General features: G+C 38.2%; 1 protein-coding gene across 1 annotated transcript in view; it reads left to right on the plus strand.

Moving 5' to 3' along the window:
• The first annotated feature begins 7,062 nt into the window (after positions 1-7,062).
• Positions 7,063-9,253, plus strand: part of LNX2 (ligand of numb-protein X 2) — a 53,559-nt gene continuing 51,368 nt past the window's right edge. The window contains exons 1-2 of the mRNA XM_009327751.1: positions 7,063-7,078; positions 7,598-7,675. The gene's annotated coding sequence lies outside the window, so the exon portion shown is untranslated. The remainder of the gene's footprint in view (positions 7,079-7,597; positions 7,676-9,253) is intronic.

Below are 9,253 nucleotides of genomic sequence, written 5' to 3' on the forward strand. Positions count from 1 at the left end.
TTGCCCGCCGGAGGTGAGGGGGGGCTGCGCGTGGACCCACAGCGCGTCCCTGCGAAGCTGAGCTGTGGGCTCAGGTGCTGGGGACCTGCTCCAAAGGCGCCTGTTTTCTGGGGTCCCTAAATACACCTATGCTGCTCTGGTGTAGCTTTATTATAGAAGCTGCTGCCTGAAAAGGAGTCAAATTACTGCGTGCGGGGGAGGCAGAAGAACAGCTGCAAGCAAACCCCTGCTGCAGGAGCTGGTTTCAGGTTATGTGTTTTACAGCTGCGCCAGAGGAAATCAGAGCTGTATGTAAAATGTCTCTGAAGCCTATGTAGTTGGCAGCTATTTCAAAATGTTAACTCTAGTCCTCGGTGCTCTGACCCAGGCTCTCCGTTTTTCCCCCATTTGTTAGCTCTTATCACCGAAAATGTGGTTTAAATAATTAAAACCTCGTGTCTTTTAAACTTTAACAAGGCATACTTTAAAATTATCATTGATCTTGACAGAATATTAGTACTCGGTCAACTGATTGAGAAAACAATTTCTGGAGCTGTGGTAGTGACAAATCTGACAGTCCCTTATGACTTTTCTTACCGTGTTCCTGATGCACAGCGCTGATTGTTTACTTCTGTAGAAATCTACTATTAAGTACTTCTGAGCTTCATTTAATTCCTTTTTTAATTACATGATATTGTAGGTTTGTTTTTGTCTCTGTGTGCAAAGTAAAAAATGTCTGTTGCGGATTAGCTTTAAGATACATTTGATAGTCTCTGGAAATAAATTTTGAATCATAAATGCATTTGAGCTTCTGTTCAAAAGAGAAACTGTTCTGAGCTAGGCTTGCATTAAATAAACACTTTGAAGTACTGATTTTTTTTTTTTATTCCTCTACCCAATTTCTTTTGGCTTTGCGATGCTTTATTCTAAGCTGCAATCCAGCAGCAGATCAAGGAGGCTTAGGAAGAAACATCAGATGCTTTCGGTTAGTGTCCCTACCACTTGGAAAATAAACAAGTTAGTACCATATGCTGCCCTGACTTTGTTAAAACAAATTTCCTCAAAATGGAAACAAGGTATGTCAGCGTACTTGCTAGAACCATAAGACTTAATAGGGTCCTTTACCGTTTACTCTTTTTTTTTTTTTTTAAATGATCCACTCGCTGAGGGAGGAATCCTCTTTCCTGAACACAGTGCTATATAAAATTATTAGCTCCAAATTCAGCAGGCTGCAAAGAACACCATTGTGCCCAATTTTTTTTTTTTTTAAATAAAAAAAAAACTAGGTAATGTTATGTTTTAAAGTACTTGTATTATTACAATTCTAAAATCTCTGGATGTTGGAAAAAAAAAAAAAGCAGATTTAAAATTTTAAAGTTTTCAATAGTGGATTTCTAACGGTACTGACCCTTAACTCTGCCTAATGGCTTCAGCAAGAGATAGCCCAGGGCCTTGGACTCAGGTCTGAGATTTGCAAACACAGCATGATTTCCTAATACGGGACTCGAATCTTCTATTAAAAAAAAAAAAAAAAATTAAGCTACAATTTAGGGACGAAACTTTGGAAGAGGAATGTAAGCTGGTGATTGGGTGGAAAAGCACTGTTCTCTTGAGACAGGTTAAAAAATAAGCTTACTAAAACCTGTCAGGCGTAATTACAAAAATGTTGGCTTTGACATTGCAAGCTTTGGCATTTGTTTGGAGTCTGCTCTCGTGGAAGCACTGATGACCTTGGTGAAACTTTGTTTTTTCGTAAGGCTTTACCTGCCTGTCGATCTCAATGTTGGTATATATTTGTGGGCATGTATCACTGAAAACCAGCAGAACTTCGTTAGCTTCTAGTTAAAACTGTCCACTTGAAAATTCTTCAAAATATCCCCCTCTTTTTTTATCCCATTTTTCTGTACTCTTAAAAAGTGTCTTAATATAGTTGAAGGCAACTGTGAAGAAGTGATACCAACAATATCAAAGTGAAATGTGTAAGGATATGATGTGTACTAGACATTGGATTAATATAAATTAATGTCATAAATCAGGAAGATGCTGCTTATTTAAAGAGCTATTAGATATTAAGAGCTGTAACTAATACAAAACCAGCATTCATTCAATGTTAAAATCCTCCCTGGTGTAAAAGGCACTAGAGGAAACTGGTTGCCTATTTGATACTGCAGTGGCTTATCTCTGATATTTGAAAATTCTTTGCTGATTTGGTTTGCAAAAGCAATTCTAGTGTGACCCCATTGAATTGCATTCTGCTTAATTGCTTTATTAGGTCAATGGAGTTTGTTGTTTAGAAACTGTAGTGCCTTTTGAAGATGAAAATTCTTTTAAATACCAGTATTAAATTATGTAATTGTTGGGTCATGATATCTACAGAGCAATAAAAAATAATAATGTTACGGCATGTGCTTTTTGTTTTTTATGGCACCAATTCTGTAGACATTTGCGCTTACATATGTTTCATTTTAAACACCCAAGTATTTCTTTTGGAATTAGTAGGTCTGTTCTTTGGCTTAGTGTTAAGCCTGCATGTAAATGTTTTCAGGGTCAGGATTTATGTTCGCAAAGTTCACGGGATAAACCTGTCATGTTTTCATACTGACTGTTCTGTATTCTGCATGAGATAATGTAGGTAGCTGACTTCTTGCTTTGGAACTGGGGGCTGATTTATCTACTGACATGTAAAGAGATGTTCCCAGCCCCGCTGCTGAGTTACAGTGCTGTACCTGAGCTGACTTCATCCTTGCAATGTGCTTTGCAATACCACAGGCGTCTCTTTTATTTCTGAAGTATTTTTACTGATATAAATGTGCATAGATGTCAATCCTTTACATTCTTGTAAGTGCTTATTTCAATTGATGTTAGTTTTACAAGTACGTTGGGGGCTGGAAGAGGAGAGGAGTCTCTCGCTGAGTCTCTCACGCTGAGCTGTGCACTAGATGGTGAAAAGAAAAGCTTAAGTATGCAGTTGTTTGATATAAAATCGGGTAACTTGTGAACATGCAAGATTTTAAATTGTTTTGCATTTCTGCGATCTTTCCACACAATTAGTGGGACTATTTTTATTTAAAAAGTGGAACCTTGGGGTAACGTAGCTCAGTATTTGCAGCCTCATTTTTGTTTTAAGTAAGCAAGTTGTGATGTTGCTCTGGGGTTGTGGTATGTTGTTAAGAATGTCTACAATTTTCTTGCTGTCATCACAGCAAAACAGACCAAATTGGGTGAGAAAGTAATTGTGAGGTTATAAATGTGTCAGCTCAAAATCATATAGAAGTTAACTTTTGCCCAGGCAGAGTTGGTTTACTTTGGGATGGAGTGATAGATGTTGCGTTTTGCCTGGATGTTTTTCCTTCATTTCACAGAGGAGAATGTGTTTGTGTATTTCATTGCAGAGATTCATCATGCTTAACCACTGTTCGATGGGGTGTACGGAATTTTTATGAAGAACCCTTGTTTGTAGAGCAAAACGCAATTTGATCGAGGAGTATATCTGATATATGAACTGATCCAGTTTTAAAATGTTGTAAATGGTAGTAATAAGTAGTTCTAGATAATGAATAAGAAGGAACTATGACTTATTTATCTTTTTTCTAACAATAAAGCACAACAGAAAGTGGTGCGCGTTAAAGGAGAACCCATATGTGGCTGGGTGAAGGGAGGAACCCAGTAGTTGCAGAAAGGCAAAGCGGGGCTTTTGGATCCGGTTGCTTGGAGTGGTGTAGTGCTGTCAGATATTATTCAGCACAGTGAGGAAAAATGAGCGACGAGCTATCTACTTATGCATTGGTACGTTCTTTGCAGTGGGAGTCATTTTGAAGTGTGCTATAGGCTTGTGCTCCCCATCCCAACCCCCCAGCCAGCACTGCCACTCCGTGTGCCCATGACCTTCTCCGAAGAGGTTGCACAAGCCCAGTGGAAGGTGTCAGGATGCCGGCGCCGTGCGTTCCCGGGGACTGGCTGGTTAGAAAACAATTGGGAATAAGCACAGTTTATTATTGGGTTCAAGTCAGTGTTCCTATATGTTGACAGTTTTATTGACTCTTGCAGTTGTACTCATTGTGTAGATTTTTTTTTTTCTTTGTATGCAATTTTTGCTTGAATCTGAGGTCTCCTCCACAGACAATACTCTCTTAATGTAGTGTCATTTTCAAAATTTTGGCCCTGAAAGGCCAAAGAATGCTGGCGATGGAGGATTTTAAGCCCTTACCTTCCTGTGGCTTTCTTTGTTCTTCAGATTGGTGCTAATCCTTGTTTCTGAGTTCATACATAGGAAAAAGAAAGCTGGTGCAGCGGAGGTTTTTGGCACAACAGAAGCAGGTGGAAGTCCAAGCAAAGCTAACGGAGGTAAAATGTTGCTGACTTGTGTACTGAAACCAGTTCGTGGAAAGCGCTTTTCAGTGGTTGCTATACTGTGCTCAGATAAGCTGTCATGTTCTGCCACAGGAATGTTGTGTTTGCTTTGAAAAGACATGGGTTTTTTTTCTGACACAAAGCAACATTTCAGAATCTAGGCGTGTCATGATTTTTCTGGTTATCAAGTTTTGGTTGCATTCCTTAACAAAGTCTTCATTTAAAAAAAAAAAAAAGCTTGGCTGGTATCAGTGAGCCTTCTTTGTTGATGCATTTTACTTTGTCATAACGGGAATGTGCTTTTGTCTGCGTACCTTGTATTAAGTCCCCAGATGAAATGAGCTGTATCAGTAACGTACTCTTACGGCAGTAGAATAAAGCCTATTCTGGAGCTTTCTGCGAGTATAGCGATTTCCTCCAAATGACATCGCTACCTGCTACACCAGCAAAAAGAAAACAACAATAAGGAGAAAACCCACAACCCCTACAAGGCTCTTAAGCTAACCACGTTTTGACCTCAACACAGTTGGTTCTTCCACTGCCTTCAGTAACAGTCTGTGCAGAACAGTACATTCAAAGTCCATCGTTTGGCTGGGTAGCCTACATCTAGCGCAAGTCCCATTTCAAGGAGGGCACTGGAGATGTTAATTTCTGTATGTGCCTCATGGATAGTGCACTGAATATCTGCAATAGATTAAATACTTAAATATGGACCATATTAAGTTGCTTCTACATGTTTGGAGGTTAAAAGTTAAGAAAAAAAAGATCAGTAACAGCTATTGCCACTTTGTGCAGAGGAGGATGCCTTATTGTTACTTCTAAATTCATGCATTTTTTTACCAATAGCCCACCCTTCCTTCTGTTCTTGCTTCTTTTTATTAGATCTGTTCCCCTGATTTTGCCGATATATATTTTTTTAATCGCGTTGTTTAAAATTTGTTTGTAACCAGACTGAAAGAACTGTAAGTGAAAGTTGATCAATACGTCACGAGACCACATAGATCCTAATGTGTTGTATAAACTTTCTGGTCATGTTCAAAGTGTTTGCTGTAAACCCCATTCTGATCATACAGCTGTAACTGTACCCTTGGTACAGTATGTATGCGCCGTAGCTATCATCCAAACCCCCGCAGCTCCCTGGGGCTGCCCTGACTGTTAGTTGTAACTTGTTTTTTAAACTTTAAAAAAAAACTTTTTCAGTCAAGCTTCTTCCGGAGCAGGTTGATGAGGATTTCCTTCTGTCTGGCCTCTTTTTCCTGTCTTTATGTCTTGTTTGCTCTAGGGGGGTTTTCTCAGCCATTTATTGTTACTGACAGAAGCTAATGAAGGCTCACCCAGTGAATTAGTAAAATAGTTCCATGTCTGTGCTAGATCTTGCATTTATGTTAATTAAAAATTAGTACAAGTCAATTCCTGGACTATTTTTACAAGTAGTCCATTACTAAGCTGTCATTGCTGCTTCTAATGAAGATTGAAACTTTAAAAATCACAGGGTTTCCTGCCTTATACTAAACCAGTATAACATGCTATTTGTTCAGTATTGAATGCCTTCAGAATTTAGGTTCGCTTCTTAACTATTTTAATTCCTTTTAAATGCTAAAGGTAAAGCTAATGTCATCCAGGTTATATTAGGCTAAAAATACAGATATGTTTGTGTACTTGTGGATCTGTCATGCATTTCATCTGAATGTCTTGAAAAGGTGTGTAGGTTAGAGCTTTACATAGACATTACAAAGCTTCGTAAGAATGCAGCGACAACAACCAAATGTGTTTCTTTTTCGAATCACCAGTAAAAAAAAAGGTATCTTTCCACTTTGGCAAAATAACCACTCTTCATTCCTGTTATTTGGGGAATGGCTCAGCATGTCTGTTCAGTGCTGATGCTTTTACATTCTGTATCTTCTGATATGTGTCTGTCTATAGCTGGAAGTGACACGAGCTGAGTTAGGCTTCACTGCATGTACAGCAGCAAATATACCTGTCGTGGTGTATTTATACAGTGTGGGCGTGATCCTGCATAAATACTACTTGCGGTTTTAGTTGTGGGGAGTTTTTTTTCCCACTTTGAAATCCATTTTGGCTGATAGCTGCTGACTTATCTATTGACTGTGGCTCTCTTGCTTTCTGCAGGGAAAATAACTTTCCGGTGAAGCAAAAGTGAAGGTGATTCAGTGGTGATAAAAAGGAGAATCAGCAGCACAGCTTGTCTGTGCACTTGACCTGAGCTGTCTTGCCATGTAAGCAGAAAAAGAGAATCTATGGGAAAATTAACACTAAAGTGAGCGGTAATGCAGAATTTTGGGTTACTGGAGTGTGAAATGAAACTGTTACAGTTCTTTCTTCTGCAGTAAGGGATGTGTGCCATCGACTAGAGAAATGCTATAGAAGTGTAGTGCTTTCCTAAGTCATATTTTGAAAAGTTTGAAAAGCTGTGAAGCCAGGAGATGTCCATAAATAAGTGTCATGCTATTATGAAGCGGAAGATATTTGATGAAGAACTTATGGGTACAGCTTGACATGTTACTTTGTACAAATGATGAGAACCGTACAGATTTCGCAACAGGTATCGTTTGTCTTTAAGTAAGTCTCAAGTTTAGTGAAGGCAACTTATTTCACACAGTAATGTCAACATTATGCTGTGATTTTTTTTCTTCTTGCCTCAAAGGGTCAAAGAGGAAAGATTCCTTTTTTAGCTGTGATACTGACTTTGAGGATAAAGAAGATGGTTTGTTCTAAAGTTTTGATATAGGTGAGGCCACGTATACCTGAAAACCTGCTGAGCAGGTTAAGTTGAAATGCAGGAGAGAAGGGACTTCACTACAATGCACCCACACGTGTTAGGAGCAGTTGCTATCCAATATATGCTGTTTTTCAGATGATGTATCACATGCTGAGTCCTACTTAGCCATCCCTACAGCTTGACTGTACAATTGAATCTGCAGTGGTTACTCCATGGGGTTCTTTGTGGGCATGAGAGTCCTTCCGCCTGCTTCTGCTCCCGAGGAAGTCACCAAATTCACCACAGCTATGATGATGTGGTTATAGCAAAGCATCCCTTATGGGATTTCTTTGCTAGGCCTCGATTGCTTCTGGTACAAATCTGGTTAGCATTCTACTTGTCATTGAACTTACTTTACATGTATGTGTTGTGTGTATATATATATATTAAAAAAAGTAATTTCTATACATAAATAAATAGTATAAAAAGGGAAGAAGCAAACCCAGTACTTATTCTTTTCTTTCATTTTTTTTTTTTCTCTCTTTTCAGATCTTAACTTAGAAATCTTCCAAATTTAGCTCTAACATTAAGCATTTTTTATGGTAGAATGAAGTTGAAATACAGTAGGTAAAGACGTTATAGAAATCTGATCCAATATGTTTTTACCAACTTAATTATTGTTCAATTCTGTAGTTTTTGCTTTTACTTCTTAGTTGTGGAGTAACTTTATTCTTCTGGTGCTGTCAGCAGTTATAGTAGTGAGGAGCTTCAATAATGTGTTGTTTAAATAGAAGATCTGTATAAATATTATTGATTATCAACGCTGATTATAGAAAATGTCATGAACAATTCATGGGTTTTATTGGGAGGATTTTCACATAAATCACCACAACAAAAGTTTGGAAAACAGTAAACGAGTGATGGAAAAATAACAACATTTATAAGATAGAAGGAGTTATTTTCTTAATTTTCCAGCTGATGAGTTGGTGCATATAAAAAGACAGACATCAGAATGCTTTTGCTGTCATGATATAATATATTTTTCTGTAGTCCAGAGGTTAAGTTCTGTCTTATTTAATAATAAACTTATTCAGTTTTCTGACTTAAAATTAGCCTGCTTCTCAAATTCTAAATGAAATGGAAGCAATCAAAAAAGGTGGAATAACCAATCATTTAATCAGATATTAAAATTGTATTTAAATGTATTTCTATATTTATTTATAAAATTGCATTTAAATAGATTGATAGAACTCTTTATTGGAAAAAATACTTTGCCTTAATATGAATTGAAGAGGATTAGGATTTAATAAAGTGAATTACTGTTTTCTATTTGAGGGGGGGAAATATTTTCCCCCAAGGCTTTGCTTTTAAAACTACCATCTTTCTTCCCAGATGTTCTTGAATACATTCTGCATTGTTTTAAAACAACTCTAATCTTTAATACGATTATCTGTAAACTTCTTTTGTTTACTGAGGGATTTTTTCAGATTATCAAATCATTTTATATAGAAATCCTCCTTTTCTTGGTGCATACCATGAGTCTCCATTGCCTGCCCAAGGCAGCGCCCCAAATGAAGCCGACTGACATCAATTATTGATGATTATTCTCTGCACGCTGGGAAGTGAAATCGAGTCTCCAGTCTCGATTCGTGGTTTGTTTCAAACATAGGGTAATGAGAGCAGGTGCAGGGAGACACCGGAGCGTGTGCATTGATTTGCAGCATAAGCATAGATACGTTACTTAAGAGTATATGGGGTTGAGAAGAGAAAATGGTTGGAGCTGAAGTTGTCATGTGCTTTTAAAGAACTTGATCAATATGTTTTCCTGGTACCCATACACCAAAATGAGAGGAGCTATTTTCTCTCCTCGTGGTGGTATTCAATTACGCTGGGGCACGGGATAGCACTTAACAGGAGGGAATTATCCCTCCGTCCCAGTTCTCCATCCCACCTAAGTATGGCCTGATCTGATTTGCTCTGACTCCATCAGACTTCACAAGCTAAAATTGTACTCCGTGTTTCTCATGCACCCATAACTTTTCTTTCACTGGGGTTTTTTAAGTGTGCAATCAAGCAACCTAACATTGGAACTGTGCTTGTACATCCCTCATGCTACTCCCTTTTGTGTCCGTCCCTTGCATGGGACTGGGCTGCTGGGGAAGAAAAGCTTCTGAACAGAAACCAGCAACTGGTTTACAACCTGGG

This window comes from Pygoscelis adeliae, unplaced genomic scaffold, assembly GCF_000699105.1.
Source record: "Pygoscelis adeliae isolate BGI_AS28 unplaced genomic scaffold, ASM69910v1 Scaffold14, whole genome shotgun sequence".
Classification (NCBI taxonomy): Eukaryota; Metazoa; Chordata; class Aves; order Sphenisciformes; family Spheniscidae; genus Pygoscelis; species Pygoscelis adeliae.